The sequence below is a fragment of the Anolis carolinensis genome, chromosome 3, assembly GCF_035594765.1.
Source record: "Anolis carolinensis isolate JA03-04 chromosome 3, rAnoCar3.1.pri, whole genome shotgun sequence".
Taxonomy (NCBI): domain Eukaryota; kingdom Metazoa; phylum Chordata; class Lepidosauria; order Squamata; family Dactyloidae; genus Anolis; species Anolis carolinensis.
Window position 1 is genome coordinate 14,432,608 of NC_085843.1, and position 18,100 is coordinate 14,450,707.

At 41.0% G+C, this 18,100-nt stretch overlaps 1 protein-coding gene and 1 long non-coding RNA gene across 9 annotated transcripts in view; one reads left to right on the plus strand and one right to left on the minus strand.

Moving 5' to 3' along the window:
• Window positions 1-15,014, plus strand: part of LOC134297979 (uncharacterized) — a 35,976-nt gene extending 20,962 nt beyond the window's left edge. Inside the window, exon 2 of the long non-coding RNA XR_010004935.1 lies at window positions 14,384-15,014. This is a non-coding gene — a long non-coding RNA (uncharacterized LOC134297979). The remainder of the gene's footprint in view (window positions 1-14,383) is intronic.
• Window positions 1-17,637, minus strand: part of sytl2 (synaptotagmin like 2) — a 93,004-nt gene extending 75,367 nt beyond the window's left edge. For 4 of the 8 annotated variants that reach the window (XM_062977075.1, XM_062977079.1, XM_062977076.1 and 1 more), the window contains exon 1: window positions 17,369-17,636. The gene's annotated coding sequence lies outside the window, so the exon portion shown is untranslated. Of the gene's footprint in view, window positions 1-17,368 lie in introns of all 8 variants that reach the window. The other 4 variants (XM_062977078.1, XM_062977077.1, XM_062977080.1 and 1 more) reach the window with 3 other exon arrangements.
• Window positions 17,638-18,100: the final 463 nt, after the last annotated feature.

Sequence of the window (18,100 nt, forward strand, 5' to 3'; positions counted from 1 at the left end):
CAAATGGCAGTGTATAGATAGAAAGGATTAGCCTCTGACCAACAAATATGTATGTTTGCAGTGTTCAGATGCAATAATAAAAAGGCAGTATATAGATAGAAAGACTTAGCTAACTGATAGGAAAAAATGGCTGCACCAAGAGGTTGTGCAATTTGGCTGGACGGTGATCCATTTTTGGTATCCAAATTTCGTTGGGTACCCAGATCCGTTTTCAGGAAACTCCCAAAAATTGACTAATGGAACTATCTGTTTTCGGCTAGACAGTCAAAAGATCTGGGAAGATCAAGCCAATTGGCGGCCATGAGGAACTTACAAGGCTTCCCTTTCAGTTCCTGGGATTCTTTCCTTTCTTCCTTTCAAAGGAGTCTGGGTTTGAGCAACGGGGTTAAGGAAGCATGTGCTGTGTACTTCCGAAGAAAAGGGAAGAGGACATGCCCAGCAGCCACGTGGGTCATTTCAGGCAAAAAAAAAAAGGCCATGGTGTCTGAGCCCTTACCATTACGGCTGTCCGGAAAAGCCAAACAAACCGGATTGGCCAAAGGGAACCAACCAACCTAAATCTGTGCACAAGCCTATTGACAACACAGCCCTGAAGGACACACTCGGGACATGCAACCCATAAGAGAGAAAGCAATGTAATGAAGATCTGTATTTTGGAAGGGGTGTGTGTTTGTGTGCGCATGCCTTGCTTTCAGGCTGAGAGACTGTGACTTCCAAGGAAAGCCTGGATGAAGGAAGGCAAGGGAAAGGAGAAATTGATGAAGGAAGGCAAGGGGAAAAAAGCGAAAGGGAAAGAAGGTCATTGGAAGCAACAAGGTGAGAAAGAGATATGTTGATGAGATGAAGATCGCAGCAGGGTGGACAATTAGCCCCTTATTCTAACACAGCTGCCCATCTCCACAGAAATATAAACATAGGTATTGAGGTACACATATACACACCATAATAATATCTGTATTGTATTATTTAAACTACCATAGTTTCCCCTCAGAAAAATGGCTTACTGCAAGAGCTTAGGAACCTTCAGACCTTCTCCCAGGGAAGTAGTAGCAATTTATTGTTGTTGTTGTTGTTATCTGACGCTTCCCATAGATTGATATAACTAGCAAAAGAGACACTGTGTGTGTGTATATCTTCCTTGTTATGAAAGAGAAGAATTCAGCTTTCGAAAGAGCACACAGGAAATTATGTTTTCACACTCAGCATTATGTTGTTATCTATGTACAATCAATTTTAACAGTTTTTGCATAATGGTTGCACAAGAATATAGACTTGAAAAAAAGCAAACATCCTGGCAGGCAAGAGGACACTTTTAGATAACAGCTCGGGGTTACAAGCCAAAGATTTTTGTGAATACCATTCCCAATCGAAGGGCCCTTCCACACAGTCATATAACCCAAAATATCAAAGCACAAAAGCCTACAGTATCTGCTTTGAAGTGGGCTATCTGAGTCCACACTGCCATGTATTCCAGTGAAAAGCAGATAATGTGGGATTTTTTTCAGCTGTGTGGAAGGAGCCCTAGGATGCATCTACACTCTAGAATTAATGTTGTTTGATACTGCTTGCATTGCCATGGCTCAATGCGATGAAATCCTCAGAGTTATAGTTTGGTGAGGTACCTGCACTAAAGACCTTGGAAAACTACATCTCCCATGACTGAGTCATGCAAGTTAACGTGGTGTCAAACTGCATTAATTCTACAGTATTAATCCCAGAACTTGGATCATTTCTTTCTGGTCCTTAGGACTAAAAGAAGAATCCATTTTGGAGAATCTAAGTTCCTCCCTCTTCTCCGCAAGGTTTCTCAAAACATAGCTGGGTTCAAGGGATGCACCTATATCTGGCATGGGCAAACCGGTCCTCCAGGTGTTTTGGACTTCAACTCGCACAATTCCTAACAGCCGGTAGGAATTGTGTTAGGAATTGTGAGAGTTGTAGTCCAAAACACCTGGAGGACTGAGGTTTGCCCATGCCTGAGCTATATTCTACACCATAGAATTAATGGAGTTGACACCACCTTAATGACCATGGTTCAATGCTGTGAAATCATCGAAGCTGTAGTTTTGCAAGGTCTTCAGCCTTCACTGCTAATGAGGGCTGGTGCCTCACCAAACCTGGGATTCCATAGCACTGAGTCATGACACTTAAAGTGGTGTCAAACTCCATTAATTCTGCATCATAAATGCAACCAGAGTACAGAAATATTGAGCTGGACATACGGAGCATGACCCTACAGTTTTGCTGTTTGTGGCCTCTCTTTATCCAATTGTTAATTTCCCTTCTTCTGTTCCCACATTCCTTGCCCTTCCCTAAATGGTTGTCTTAATTTGAAACGTATCCATTTTAGTGCTAATTACTCCAACTCAATCAACAAACTATGCAAATTATAAACATTATAGCAGTACCTACCTACACTTGAACAGCACCAACACTCCACTTCTGTAGTAACTGAACTCTCTTGAGGTTTTTAAATGGATGCTAGATGACCATCTGTTGGGAGATGACCATCTGTTATGATTGTGTCTTTCTTAATGGCAAAAGGGGGTTGGACTAGATGTCCTTTGGGGATCCCTTCCAACTTCAATGAAGTTTAGACTGCCTATGGTCTGGTGGATTCTCTGGATGTTTTTGAACTGAGGCAGGGTAGCCATCTGCCTGTGGTGCTTTGATTGTGCATTCTTACATGGCAAGGGATTGGACTGGATGGCCTTTCTGGTCTCTTCTAACTCTATGGTTTGTCTCTGTGAATAGGCTTATGGTTAGGCTGGACTAGGGAGAGCCAAATTCCTAGGTCATTAGTCAAGTCATCATGCAAACCTTTTGTGAACAATGTGTTGTTGAAGGCTTTCATACCCACAATCACTGTGTTGCTGTCAGGAGAGAATTCTGGAACATGGCAATACAGCCCGGAAAACTCACAGCAACCCTTCTGTGAACAAACCTTACAAAAAAAAGCCCTAAGATAGTTTTGTCTGAGGTGTCTATAAGTCAGAAATGACTTGAAGGCACACAACAACAATAACAATACAGTGAAGGAGCCCGCGGTGGCGCAGTGGGTTAAACCGCTGAGCTGCTCAACTTGCTGATCAAAAGGTCGGAGCTTCAAATCTGGGGGGCGGGGTGAGCTCCCACTGTTAGCCCCAGCTTCTTCCAATCTAGAAGTTCTAAAACATGCAAATGTGAGATCAATAGGTACCGCTCTGGTGGGAAGGTGCAGTCATGCCAGCCACATGCCACATGGTCTTGGAGGCATCTATGGACAACGCCGGCTCTTCAGCTTAGAAATGGAAATGAGCACCAATCCCCAAAGTCAGACACGACTAGACTTAATGTCAGGGGAAAACTTTTACCTTTACCTACAATGAAGAATGTTGCACCTTCCTATTGAAGGAAATGATTAACATCCGATTTTATTCATAGAAGGGTATACAAAGACAATCCTTGGAAAGAAGAGCTGAACCTTTATTTTATTAGGCTGAGAACCGTCTTCGCAAGAAGCTTAAGAATATCAAACACTTCGCATTGTTTAAAAGTTTTGCTGAAGTTGATTGCCAGTTCCTGTCTGCATGCAAAATGTAGCATCTGAATTACAGAGATAAAGAGACAGGAACTTTAGAGTTGTGCCAGATCTAGTGTCTCCAAAGTAAACCATCACTTGTGAAGAATGTTCATAAGGAAAAGTACATTCTGCTTTATACATCCTGGGTTTTTTCGTGTCAAAAACTGCAAGTCGCTTCTGCTGTGATAGAATTGTCCGTCAGCAAGGACATTGCCCAGGGGACACCCAGATGTTTTACCATCCTGTGGGAGGCTTCTCTCACGCCCCGCACGGGAAGCTGGAGCTGACAGACGGGAGCTCACCCCACTCCCCGGATTCGAACCACTGACCTTCCCATCAGCAATCCTGCTGGCACAAGGATTTGACCCATTGCGCCACCTATTATAAAACAACTGAAGTCAACAAAACACTTTCATGAGTTCCCAGATGTAAGGCACATCTACATTCATCATCATCATCATCATCATTTAATTACTTATTAATCGCCCTCCATCCACGATGCTCTAGGCGATTTACAAGATAAAATTGTAAAGGATAAAAATACATACATACAAATATTGATTAAAAATATTAAAATGGATTAAAAGCTCTAGTAAAGAGCCATGTCTTGAGTGCTAGGGTAAAAGGCCCCAACTCACGCATGGCTCTCATATAGGGCGGCAAGGCATTCCATAAGGCAGGGGCAGAAACAGAAAAAGCTCTGCGCCTGGTCCTTTCCAAGTGCACTTCTCTAGGACCCGGTACATAGAGTAAGTCTCGTTGGGATGGTCATTGCGACCTCCGATGATGGGAGAAGGAGAGACGGTCCCTAAGGTAGAATGGGCCCTGGCCGTAAAGAGTTTTAAAAGTCAGGACTAGCATTTTATATAGACCACGGTAATCAGTTGGAAGCCAATGCAGATGCTGCAGCACTGGTGTTATGTGGCATTTCATGGGTGTTCTTGTGAGTAGCCTGGCTGCCGCATTGTAGAGTTAATGCAGTTTGACACCACTTTAACCGCCACAGATTCATGTTATGGGATCATGGGAGTTGTAGTTTTACAATTTGGATGTACTGTAGTTATTTTGTGAGTTGTTTCTTATGAGTTGCTGGGATTCTATTCAAACTAGTGTTTTTTGTCCCAATTTATGCTGCTTGTGTTATTCTTCAGGGACTCTTGGAACATGGTTTGCATTCAGAAAGATATTTCCGTCTCCTCTTCTCTCCATTTTTCTCTAATTCCTTCATTGAAAGAGTTCCCCTGGGAGAGAGATAAGCCTTGAAAATGATTATATGTCCAGTATACAGAAATCTAAAGTATGTGCCCCAGACTAATTCCTATCATTTATTTTTCTAGACTTTCAACTGAAACCAAGTGCATTTTTCATGCTTTGGGAACAAAAAAATGTCTCCATGGTCTCAAAGTAACTGCCAAATTTGAAGCTCAAAAATATTGCTATCACAATTTTCCAAGTATTTTTTATTTTCTTTCATCTAGTGACTGCTATGACCTCCCAACTGGGAAAAAAACAATACCTCATTTAACACAGTTGCAATAGCACCTGCTAGTAACTTAAGATGGATCTACACTTACATGTCATCCAGATTATCTGCTTTGAACTGAATTTTATGAGTCTACACTGCCATATATTTCACTTAAAAACACATAATCCAAACTGTATACTGTGGAATATGTTTTTTTTTAGTTTAACAAGGTATTTAGCTCTCTCTGCCAGAATGCCGATGCCTCATTAAACTACTACTCCTACAATTCCATAGTATCGAGCTATGGCAGTTAATGTGGTGTCAAACTGCATTAATTCTACGGTGTAAATGATGTTGATAAGGTGGAATGTGTCTAGAGGAGGGCGAATAAAATGATCAAGGGTCTGGAGCACAAGCCCTATGAGGAGCGGCTTAAAGAGCTGGGCATGTTTAGCCTGAAGAGTGTAGTTGAAGTCCAAAACAACTGGAGAGCCAAAGTTTGCCCATGCCTGCTCTTGACCATAAGAACTATTTAACAATGGAATTATATTGCCTGGGAGTGCGGTCGAATCTCCTTTTGGAGGTTTTGAAAGCAGAGGGTGGCTGGCCATCTGTTGAGAGTGCTTTGATTGTATATTCCTGCATGATGCCTTACTGGTCAAACTCCTCTAAAAGCACCAATTGTATGATCCTGATAAAGTAATTCCATAAGTAGGTCCTAAAAGTCTCTCTCCTCTCTCTCTCCTCTTTCAAATACAGTAGAGTCTCACTTATCCAACATAAACAGGCCGGCAGAACGTTGGATAAGCAAAAATGTTGGATAATAAGGAGGGCTTAAAGAAAAGCCCTTAAACATCAAATTACGTTATGATTTTACAAATTAAGCATCATAACATCATGTTTTACAGCAAATCGACAGAAAAAGCAGTTCAATACAAAATAAAGTTATGTAGTAATTATTGTATTTACGAATTTAGCAGCAAAACATTGCAATGTATTAAAAACATTGACTACAAAAACATTGACTAGTAAAAAATTGATTACAAACCAAGATAGAATTGCATAAAATGAACTTACAGTAACAACATTGGCAGAAGTTAAATCCATAAAAAGTTCAGTCCTTGCTGCCTATAGAAACAGCTGTGGATCTGGACAGGAGGCATATTGCATTGGATAATCCAGAACGAAGGTTGGATAAGCGAGACTCTACTGTACCACAAAATCGCATAATATACCTAAAGGTAATAGATTTCAGGCATGCAACAATGTTCGCCATTTCACCATTTCAGGCCCTAAAGCAAATACATTTGACCTGATTATGCATTAAATAAAGACTTATCATTTGCACCTGGTAATTAAATTTCTGCCAGTGACACAAATAGAATTCGGCACCTTCTTGGAAAGTACTAAACAGGAGACAAACGTCCCTTCACTTCCAGCATTCAACCATCGCACCTGGAAAGAACCAAGTAGTTTCTACGTGAAACAACCTGCAATCTATTTGCCTACAAGCCAAGAGCACAGAGCAAAAAATTTCCCCAGGCCAATATTTCCTTATACATGCTGATACTTGTAGAAATAAAACCTGAAGACTAAGCCACCTCTTGATTTAGCTTTTAGCTGGTTATTATTAGGGCTAATGCCTTCATTGTGACCAGAGATTCCACTATCTCTCTCATTCACCCTGGCTGTTTACAAAGCTCCAGCCATAGGTCAGTTTACCAGCTATTAGGATTTCTGGGAGCTGAAGGCCAAAACATCTGGGGACCCACAAGCTAAGAACCACTACTATAGGTGCTCATGTGTTGTCGAAGGCTTTCATGGCTGCTGTGAGTTTTCCATGCTGTAGTGCCATGTTCCAGAAGCATTCTCTCCTGATGTTTCACCCACATCTATGTCAGGCATCCTCAGAGGTTGTGCGGTCTGTTGGAAACTAGGCATGTGGGGTTGATATATATGTGAAATATCTTCATGGTCAATTTGGATCAGAAATTGGATCTGGAAACAGCAGTATCTGCCTTGTTTGCACCCTGTTTGGGTTGCCAAAATGTCTTCTAAATGGGAATGCTTTTGAAAAGTGCTCAGAAGCTTCCATTGACCTGAAGAGTTACTGATTGTTCACCAAGGCTGGCACGAATCAAAGTGCTATTTTGGACCTATAAAACCCTATATAGTTTGGGTCCAAGTTACATGAAGGGCTGTTTATGAAAAAGTGATTAGAATGGGGCTCTAATGCTTGTAGGTCATCTTTAATGCTTTAATGTCTACACTTTATACATTGTTTAATCACTTTGTGCTTTCATTAATAACTACCGTGTTTCCCCGAAAATAAGACAGTGTCTTATATTAATTTTTGCTCACAAAAATGTGCTAGGTCTTATTTTCAGGGGATGTCTTATTTTTCTATGAAGAATTCACATTTATTGTTGAACAAAAAATGAACATTTTTATATACTGTACAGTAGTTGTCATCACAAACCAGCATAACCAGACAAACTGTGAATCCTATTAAGAATTTCTTGTTACTACCATTATTTCCATGTACAACTGGTATGTACATTTACTGATCCTGCAAGCTCTGGTGTTTTGTTTGGCAGGCGCTGGGCATGCTTCCAAACAAAAACTTTGCTAGGTCTTACTTTCAGGGGAGGCCTTATATTTAGCAATTCAGCAAAACTTCTACTAGGTCTTATTTTTCGAGGATGTCTTATTTTCGGGGAAACAGGGTATGTATGTATAGCTTTCTTCCAGAACCAGCATGATGTAGTGGTTTGAACATTAGGCTATGAATCATGAAATCAGACTTACAGTTTGGGGTGTTATGTGCCTTCAAGTCAGTTCTAACTTATGGCAACCCTAAGGTGGCCTTTAATCATGGAGTTTTCTTGGCCAAGTTTATTCAGAGCCTTCCTTAGAGACTGAGAAAATGTAACTAGACCAAGCACACCTAGTACGTTTTCGTGGCTGTTTTTAATGTTAGTAGCTGTCTAGATTCCCTTTACTGAGAGAAAGGAGGGATATAAATGAATTAAACAAAAAAAAAATTCCAAGAAAGGGCAATTACTCTTTTTAAAAATCCCAAAATGGGGGGAATTGTTCTGCCCAAATATGTGTTTCTCCAATTTTTCACCATCTTCCCAATATTCCATGTGAAACACACATTTGGGTGGAACATTCCCCCCATTTTGGAACTAAAAAAGTACAGTAGAGTCTCGCTTATCCGGCAAAACGTTGGATAAGCGGAAACGTTTGGATAATAAGGAAGAATTAAGGAAAAGTCTATAAAACATCAAAATTACATTATGATTTTACCAATTAAGCACCAAAACATCATGTTTTACAACAAATCGACAAAAAAAGCAGTTCAATCCACAGTAACGTTATGTAGTAATTACTGTATTTACGAATTTAGCACCAAAACACCACAATGTATTGAAAAACATTGACTACACTGACTACTAAAAGGCAAACTGCGTTGGATAATACAGAATGTTGAATAAGCGAAGGTTGGATAAGCAAGACTCTACTGTAATTGCCCTTTTAAAACTTTGTTTGTGTTTTCAAATACATTACAACTTGTACCCTCAGTTGCCTTCTGACATGATAAATAAATAAATGCCATCCTCCCAATGCTGACACTGTTAAAAAAAAACTTGCAGCAAGGCAGAGAATGTGGAAGACAACATGGGGTCTGGAGGAGTATTGAAAGGCTTTGTAAACATCAGCTTAGTTGTCTGAGGCTATGTTAGCTCAAGTATGCCTATACTGTTGAAGAAACTTGGACGTCAAATTTCAATTTTTCACGCACAGAAAGAGGAATTACAGCATACTTTAAAAGAGATTAGAATCCAGCACAGCAAGTTACCATGCCCGGGCGAAGTTTGATGACTCTCCGCTACAGGAATGAAGAGTGGACTGAATCAACAGTTTAGAAAATAGCACCAACCTGCCACAAATTGTACAAGGAACTCACAAAAACAAGCAACTGGAAAAAGCCAGCCTTGATTTTTCAGAATGGAAGGAAGTGGTAATGCCACAGAAACAAACAGCGTAAAACAACGTAGATGTATCTGAACAGACAAAGCTGCTCATTAAAATGATTAAATATAAACGTGTTAGGCTTTTCAGACTGAAAACAAGTGGATTAACTTCCCTCTTGCAGAAATTTAGTTTCTTCCACCTGATTAAGTCTTACAGGTCTTAATAATTACAAATTTGAGAAATTAGTAACACTTGCTTCCTACAAGTGTTTTCTGTGTTGCTCAAACAATAGCATGCTCAGGTTTCCAAGCCCTGGTTTTTATCACCTATTCATACTACATGTTAAATAGCATGCTTTACCGGGTGCTATTAGACTAGAGCGTGAAAAGGTTGTTTTTTTTTTCTGACTATAGGAAAGCCCTCAACCAGCAGTGCAATTGACAAATTGATTTCTGGATATTGTAGTCACCAAAAGTAACTTTTCCAAGCTCTGCTTTGAATACATAGCCATATATTGCATGGTTGTCCTGGTGTAGTTGGCATAAATTGCAGTCAAAAGCTACATACCAACTTGATCCAGGCAGCATTAGAGACTTACTGTAATTATGCAGTGCCTACAGCTGACCTGAGTCATGGCTTTTAAACTGTCTGCCTGGCATAATCCCATTTTCTAGTTCATGCAAGTCTTGCTTGGGTGAATCTGTATGTTGTACTCGCTGGCCTGTCTGTACAATGTTATTGGTCTTCAGGTAACACTAAGTATTGGCTTTGAACCCTATATTCAAATAAATATATTGTCTCTGGTTTAGGAACTGTGTTTTCTGTTTTGCAAGAGTAGAGGCAGATGTTTATAAACACAGATAACTTCTGATTTTACCGTACAAAGAATCCAGTGGCTACCCTCTGTATCCACGGATTTTGCACCCACAGATTCAATTTTATTTGTTTATGTATTTATTTTGTATCAAAAGAATTGCATAAACTGGTACAAAACTGATAAAAATAGAAGGAGCACAAGCTGCTAAATATCTTTTGACCAAAAACGGGCAACAGCGATCGCATTGTCTGTAGCCTCAAACAATTCTTCCTCGGTACATGTGGCAGGACACTGTGGAAAAGCATACAGATGCGAGTTGTCTGTTCTGCTCCACAGTCGCACAGGTGGAGGATTCTTTTAGATAGTGCCATTTTGCCAGGTTGTCTTTTGATCTGCCCAGTCCACTTCTGAGTCTGTTCAGGGACTTCCAAGTTGCCCATTCTTGGTTTGCTGTTGGAGGAAGACCCTCGTGGGGGGCCATCCAATTGGGATTTCCTGGTTTAGCTGCCCAGAGGGATGAGTTTGCTGTTGTTGGGGGAATGTCAAGAGGAGTGGTGGTCTTCATGAAACTTTTCTTTGATTTGAGTCTACTGGGAGGAGGCTGATAGGTATGCAGTGGATGGCTTTCACGGTGTTCAACCTTATTTCTCTCAAGGTTAGCAGCAACTTCCCATCACACATCGGGGGGGGGGGGGGGGGGGCAATGCCAGCTAGCTTGTATCAACAGGTGTAAGTTTAAGACATCTTGTGATTATTCTGCATATTTTGTTCAATGCTATGTTCACCTGCTTTGCATGAGCAGACTTGTGCCAAACAGGGCAGGCATTCCCAGCAGTTGAGTAAGATTCAACTATCCATGTCCCTTTATCCATTCAAAAAAGCAAACCTTGGTTTTACCATGGTATATATGGGTTGTCATTTTACTAAGCCATTCTAAATAAGTGAGTGAGGGTGGCTAGTCAGTTTTCCCAGACAAACCAACCTCATCATAACATTGTTTGATGCCATGATTCCTTTCCATTGTGCTGCCTCTATTGGTAAAACCTCAGCCCCAGTGCAGAATGGCAGGTGCCAATCTTGTTGGTAGTTCTATACCTGTGAAAAACCTCCTATATGTTTAATCAACTAATCCTGATTTTTTTAAACTAGCATAATCAACTGTGAGGGCCCGTATTTGCATTTTAATTCAACTGTGGTTTAAATCATGTTTCCAACACCATGGCATTTTGTTAAAGTAGAAAAATATTAAAACTATTCTAAGTATTAATCTGTTAAACCATTATTTTCAGTTCATTGTATAATGCCCCAGTTTTTCTTGCCTCCTGTCACTTTCTCCTAAACTTATTTCATTTGGTGCAAAGTTTAACATTCAAAAGATGTTTTCATTTTTTCTCTCAGCAGAAAGCAATGAGAGAAGAGTAAGTGGAATCACCTTCCCAGTAAGATCAGGCCAAAGCAAACTGTTGCAGAATCTCTAGAAATCTGCGTTCTTACTCATGAAAAAACTTTAAATATCTTAACCATACCCTGATGTTGCTTGGCCCAGTTTTCATCTTTGAAAGGGTTTCATTTAACCGAGATTTGGAGCATTAACCCAGTCACAGAAAACAAAGCAGCAATGTGCAGAATTTCACCTTTCCTGACACCATAGGTTACTTTAACCCTTAGGATTATATTGCACATTGGGAAAAATGCCAGGCAAAGTTGTTCAGTTGAAACAGAAGTCAGACCCATTTCTCTCCCAAGTGCAGTAACTTGATAGCAAACCAGAGGACAAAGGCATCGCTTGATTCAGTCTTTCTCTTTGGTTTCTTGGTTAAACTCCCATTTCATTCTGTGAATGTTAGCTGTGACACAATCTAACCTCACAGTCCCCACCCACAAAAATAGAATAACCTAATGCTAGACTTTCACATGCTGCAATCAAGGAGTAAGGAGATAAAATAGAAAAAAAACCAATCACCACCAGACAAATATTTGGCTCAATGATTCATCTCAATGCCTCACACTGTTGCAAGAGCATTCACTTTTGAAGAAATTATAGTATTGTTGCTTTCAATATTTCTATTTTTCCTTTAACTTGGAGAAGTGAAAGTGAAGACCTCAGATAGCAGGCAGCCCTCTAGACAACATGGAAGGGGGATCCCTTATTGACTTGGGACTAGGAGAAATTGTTTCGTAAACAGGATGTCAGCCAGATGTTAACTTTTTCCCATTTAAAAAAGGTCTCTCCTGCGCTAAATGGCCCAGCCACAAATGATGTCAAACTGTTCCCATGGCTCCTGTGGGTGTGAGGTGGGGTAATTTTGCCCCATTAAAATACTTTAAAAGGGACAAAGTGGAGGGTGCGGCCGTCCAAGATCTGATGAAGGAGAATGTAGCCCTTCCACTCTTCATTTTATCTTGAAAACAAGCTGGCTCCATCTTCAATTTGACATATTTTCAAATGTTTAAACAGAGCTATCATATCATCTTTTAACCTTCTCTTTCACAGCTAAACACACTGATCCATACAGTTTCCAGACCTTTGGCCATTTCAGTCATGCTTCTCTGGACACCCCGTAGCTTGTCAATATCCTTCTTGACTTGTTCTTGACTCCAGAACTGAAGCTGATATACCAGGTGAGGTCTGACCAAAGCAGAATAGAGTGGGATGATAACTTCCCTCGATCTAGACACTAAGCTCCTATGGATGTAGCCCAGGACTGCATTGACTTTTTTTAGCAGCCATAGCACACTGTTGAGTCATGTTCAGTTTGTGGTCTACTAAGACTCATAGATCCCTCTCACTGATGTCAAGACAGGCGTCAACTATCCTATATTGTGCATCTCATTTCTTCTGCCTAAATGCAGTACCTTACACTTCTTATTGTTAAATTCATTTTGTTAGTTATGACCGAATTCTCAGTTCGGTTAAGGTCATTTTGACCTGTAATCTTTTCTGCTGGGATATGAGCTAACCCTCCCAATTTGATGTTATCTGTACATTTTATAAGCATGCCTTCTATTTTGTCTTCCAAGTCAGTTTTAAAATCTATAAAAATGAACCCCAACACACCCTATTACTCACTTCTTTCCAGAATGAAGAGAAGCCACTAGCACCTTTGGAGTTCTTCCATTACCAGAATATTACCAGGTTTTACTGGTATATATACACAAATGATCAGCCACTGCCAGAAGGGACAGAGAGTTTCATCGATGCTGACGATCGTGCCATCACAACCCAAGCAGGAAGCTTTAAAATGGCTAAACAGAAGCTCTCTGAAGCTTTAGGTGCTCTTACTGCCTATTACTGGGAAAACCATCTGATTCCTAATCCATCTAAAACACAGACATGTGCTTTCCACCTTAAAAACAGACAAGCACTATCTGGGAAGGAATCCCACTGGAGCATGGCGGCACACCAAAATACTTGGGAGTTACCCTGGACCATCCTCTGATTTACAAGAAGCACTGATTGACTATCAAGCAAAAAGTGGGTGCTAGAAATAATGTCATACGAAAGCTGACTGGCACAACCTGGGGATGACAACCAGACACAGTGAAGACATCTGCGCATGTGCTTTGCTAGTCTGCTGCTGAACAAGCATGCCCAGAGTAGAACACATCTCACCACATTAAAACAATGGATGTGGCTATTAAGGAGACATGCCACATTATCACAGGATCTCTGTGCCCCACACCACTGGAGAAATTATACTGTTTAGCCAGTATTGTACCACATGACATTCGCCGGGAACTACCAACCAATAATGAATGGACCAGGGCAAGACATCTCTGGGCCATGCCCTGTTCGGATATCAGCCAAGACGCCAGCGCCTTAAATCAAGAAACAGTTTTCTAAAATCTACAGAGGTACAGGAACATCTCAGCAAGCAAGAGTCCAAAAGTGGCAGGCTAAAACCCTGAACCTCAATCCGTGGCTGATACCAGATGAGAAACTCCCTCCTGGGCACACAGAAGACTAGGAGATATGGAAGGCTCTGAATAGACTGCGCTCTGGCACCACGAGATGCAGAGTCAACCTTAAGAAATGGGGCTACAAAGTGGAGTCCACGACACGCGAGTGTGGCACAGAGCAAAGCACAGACCACCTGTTACAATGCAGTCTGAGCCCTGCCGCATGCACTATGGAGGACCTTTTTACAGTGACACCAGAGGCACTCCAAGTGGTCAGCTTCTGGTCAAAGGATATTTAGTATAATGCCAAGTTTTTAACTTAGTTTGCATTTTTAAATACATTACAACTGTACTCTCGGTTCGCTTCCGACACAATAAATAAATAAATAAAATACCAGGTTTTACTGGGAGATGTGCCACTTTTCCTTATTTCATTAAACACTCACCCTGCTCTTACTCTAACATATAAATCACCAACAAAAATGCAGCACAGAATGCATAACAATGCACCTTTTACTTAATCACTGACTTGTCTTCATTTATAAAAGCAAGTGCACATGAATTTGTACCAGACTGCTTCGTCTTCTCACCAATTTTTGTGGCTGTTTCCTTATTGCAGAGCAATTCCAATTTTGCTTTGTTTTTCCTCTCATTTTAGATATGACATCACAGAAATCTAACATCGAAAACAACACCATGGAACAGCAAAAAGCGTATGGATCGAGATCAACGTACAACAGAAACCTATAATGATAGAATCACAGAACCACAGAGTTGGTCGAGAGCCCAAGGGCCCTCCAGTCTAATCCTATTCTGCCATGAAGGAGCACACAAGCAAAGCACTCCAATAGATGGCCATCCAGCCTTTGTTTAAAAACTTCCAGAGAAGGAGACTCCATTGCACTCTGAGGCAACATATTCCAGTTGAATAGCTATTACTGTCAGGAAGTATTTTCTAATGTTTAGGTGGAATCTAAATATTGTCAACCATTGTCAACCATGAGAAGTGCAATGCCTGCATGTTACCCTTAAATATGGATTTTCCCATTTGTTGCTCTGTTAGTGTAACCCTTAAGTGAGCAAGTCAATCCTTGGCGTGACACACAGAATTAGCTGGCAATCATTAGGCTGAAGCAAGTCTTAAACATCTCAGCGGGAATTTCATTCCAGTAAACACTGTGTCGCTACAAATGCAATATGGTTATTGGAAAATTAAAGCAAAACGTCTCCCCTTGTACTATTCAAACACTTGGAAAATATTCTCAGAATTAAAAATTGCACAGCAGTTACACTATCGTATTATAAACCTGACTTCAAGACACCCTAATCACATTTAACTTAGTTGGGCAGCTTGAGATGATAGAAATTGCATTTATTGTGCACTAACTGACAATAACATTTTAACAAGGTTCTAGAAAATGTAGGGAAATTCACATGCAATACATATCCCATGAGTCACTCAAAGATATTCATCATGTCAGTATTGCAGAATGGTCAGAGTACTCCATTTTGAAGAGTCCTGTGTTCAAATCCCACTGCTTGCTGGGTGATGGGAAGCCAGTCAGTATTTCCAGTGTGACTTACCACTCAGGGGTGTTGTGAAGAAAATTCCTTGTTACATACACCCAGGGCTCCCTAGATAAGCAGGTGTCTAAGGTTGGATCTACACTGCCATATAGTCCAGTTTCTGAATCCAGGCTGCCTGCTTTGAACTGGACTATATGAGTCCACACTATCTTTAGACTAGACTAGGAAGGTTACATTGACAGCATGGATCTTCTAATCAATGGCTATTGACATATTTTATTGACGCTATTGCTCTTGCTAATTTTATGTCTGGTTTTAAATGTTATTGGTTTTTAATGTTGATATTTTATATGTTGTGTGGCACCATTGTATGCTATTTGTAAGCCGCCCTATGGGAGATGGTGGCGGGATATAAATAAAAGTTTATTATTATTATTATTATTATTATTATTATTATTATTATTATTACACTGCCCTATAATCTAATTCAAAGAATATCATCTGGATTCTTAAACTGTGTTATATGGCAGTGCAGATGGGGCCTAAGAAATCATCCACTGTGTGACCCTGGAAAAGTTACCTATACATTTTCCTTTTCCTTGACATATTTATTTATTTATTTACCTTGTAAGCATTTTTATATTTTGCATTATAGTACCTTGTCCTTGTTTTCATGGCAGCTACATCTACTGCTTTTGCTATTATTATTCTTCTCATCATTGTCATCATTCACTTTATTCTGTGCTTTAACTGCAAGTATGCTTAAATATCTAAAGGTACCAGAACCATCTGATCATGGGCCAAGATCTGGTCAGAAGTTGTATAGGAGACAGTCAGTGAATATCAGGTGCTACAGACAATATTTCAGAGCAAAACTACTGCCTGACTAAGAAAACCCTATAGAATGTATGGGGTAGCCATAAGTCGACAGGAAACTTGGAGAAACATAAACAAACACATATAAATATAGCTCAATTCTAGGCAAGTCTGCTCAGGAGCAGGAGCCTGCGCATCAAACACCTTTCCAGACAACATACCTCACACTAGAGCTTGGGCCCACTTTAAATCCACTTTAGGGAGGGGGCTTTAAACAGCTCAGCCAGACAGGCCCTGGGCCTTACCAAACTACAAACCCCAGCATTCTGCAGGAGGCAGAAACCGGATTTAAAGTTGATTCATGCTCTAGTGAGATGGGGTAGTTATCAGTTCCAGATATACAGATAAAATCTTCTTTGGGGGCTTATAAACAGAGACTGGGTGGCTATCTGTTAGGGTATTTTGATTGTGCTCTTCCTGCACAGCAGGGGGTTGGACTAAATGGCCTGTGTTGTCTCTTCCAACTCTATGAGTCTTACAATACTTTGCAGCAAACAAGTGATTAGGATGGGAAGGCTACTTCAAGCTTGTCAACAGGCATTGTTTCAAGAGACAGGGAGGGGAAAATCCATGCAAAATGCACCATGAGTTGCCTAACAGTATTTTTTAAACATTTATTAAAATCCAGCGATGTTTACATGGAGTAAAACACGAATACAATAGAGTCTCACTTATCCAACACTCGCTTATCCAACGTTCTGGATTATCCAACGTATTTTGTAGTCAATGTTTTCAATACATCGTGATATTTTGGTGCTAAATTTGTAAATACAGTAATTACTACATAGCATTACTGCGTATTGAACTGCTTTTTCTGTCAAATTTGTTGTATAACATGATGTTTTGGTGCTTAATTTGTTAAATCATAACCCAATTTGATGTTTAATAGGCTTTTCCTTAATGCCTCCTTATTATCCACCATATTCTCTTATCCAACGTTCTGCCGGCCCGTTTATGTTGGATAAGTGAGACGTGAAGTACAGTACTTAAGACCAACGCTGCCAGAAACACCCAAAAGGTAAGTAGGTGCATCCGGATGAATTACAGTATCTCCAAGTGTTTGTAAAGTATGATGAATAACAGTATATCCAACTGTAAAGGGAATCCTTCCATAACTTACTGCACCGGCGGGTTTTGAACCTTCTCCTTACTTTAAGAGAGAGGCAAGTTCTTAAAGTAAGGACTAGTCCAAGAAGGAAGGCATCTCCCTCCCTCCCTCCAGCTCCGCGCCTTTACGCACCTGTGCGCTCTCAAGATAAACTCTTTCTTCCTTCTCTCCAGAATTGTTGTCCTGCTTCCAGCCCGGAGAAAGAGGCTCCGGCGCAGCCCGCTCCTCCTCCTCCTCCTCCTCCTCCTTCCCGCTCCAGGTGAGGGAAAGGTGAGAGCTCGCCCTGGCTGTCTTGGCTCCCTTCGAGCCTCTTTCCAAACCCTCCAGCCTGGAAGAAGAAGGCGAAAGGTGCGCCTAGCTTCCTCCTCCTCCTTTCTCCCACTCCGCCCCCGGCGGGCCCTTTGCGTGCGCCAATGGGGAGGAGGCCGAGGCAGAAGAAGCTCCCGCCCCATAAGATCAGGGACTCCTCCTTGGGCTTCCTGCACGCCTCCAACTCACAAACCTGTGGGTCAGTGAGGCCAGGCTGTCCAAACACCAATAAGGGAGAATACACCTTCTGACAATCAGGGACAGTGTGGAACAGGGCTCCCCAAACTTTTCAAACAGGGGGCCAGTTCACTATCCTTCGGACCGCTGGAGGGCCGGATTATAGTTGGCCACCGAGCAATAATAATAATAATAATAATAATAATAATAATAATAATAAACAACCACGGGCAGAAACCAGTGCAGGTGGTCCCGGTGGTGATGGGCACACTGGGTGCCATGCCAAAAGATCTCAGCTGGCATTTGGAAACAATAGACATTGACAAAATTACGATCTGCCAACTGCAAAAGGCCACCCTACTGGGATCTGCACGCATC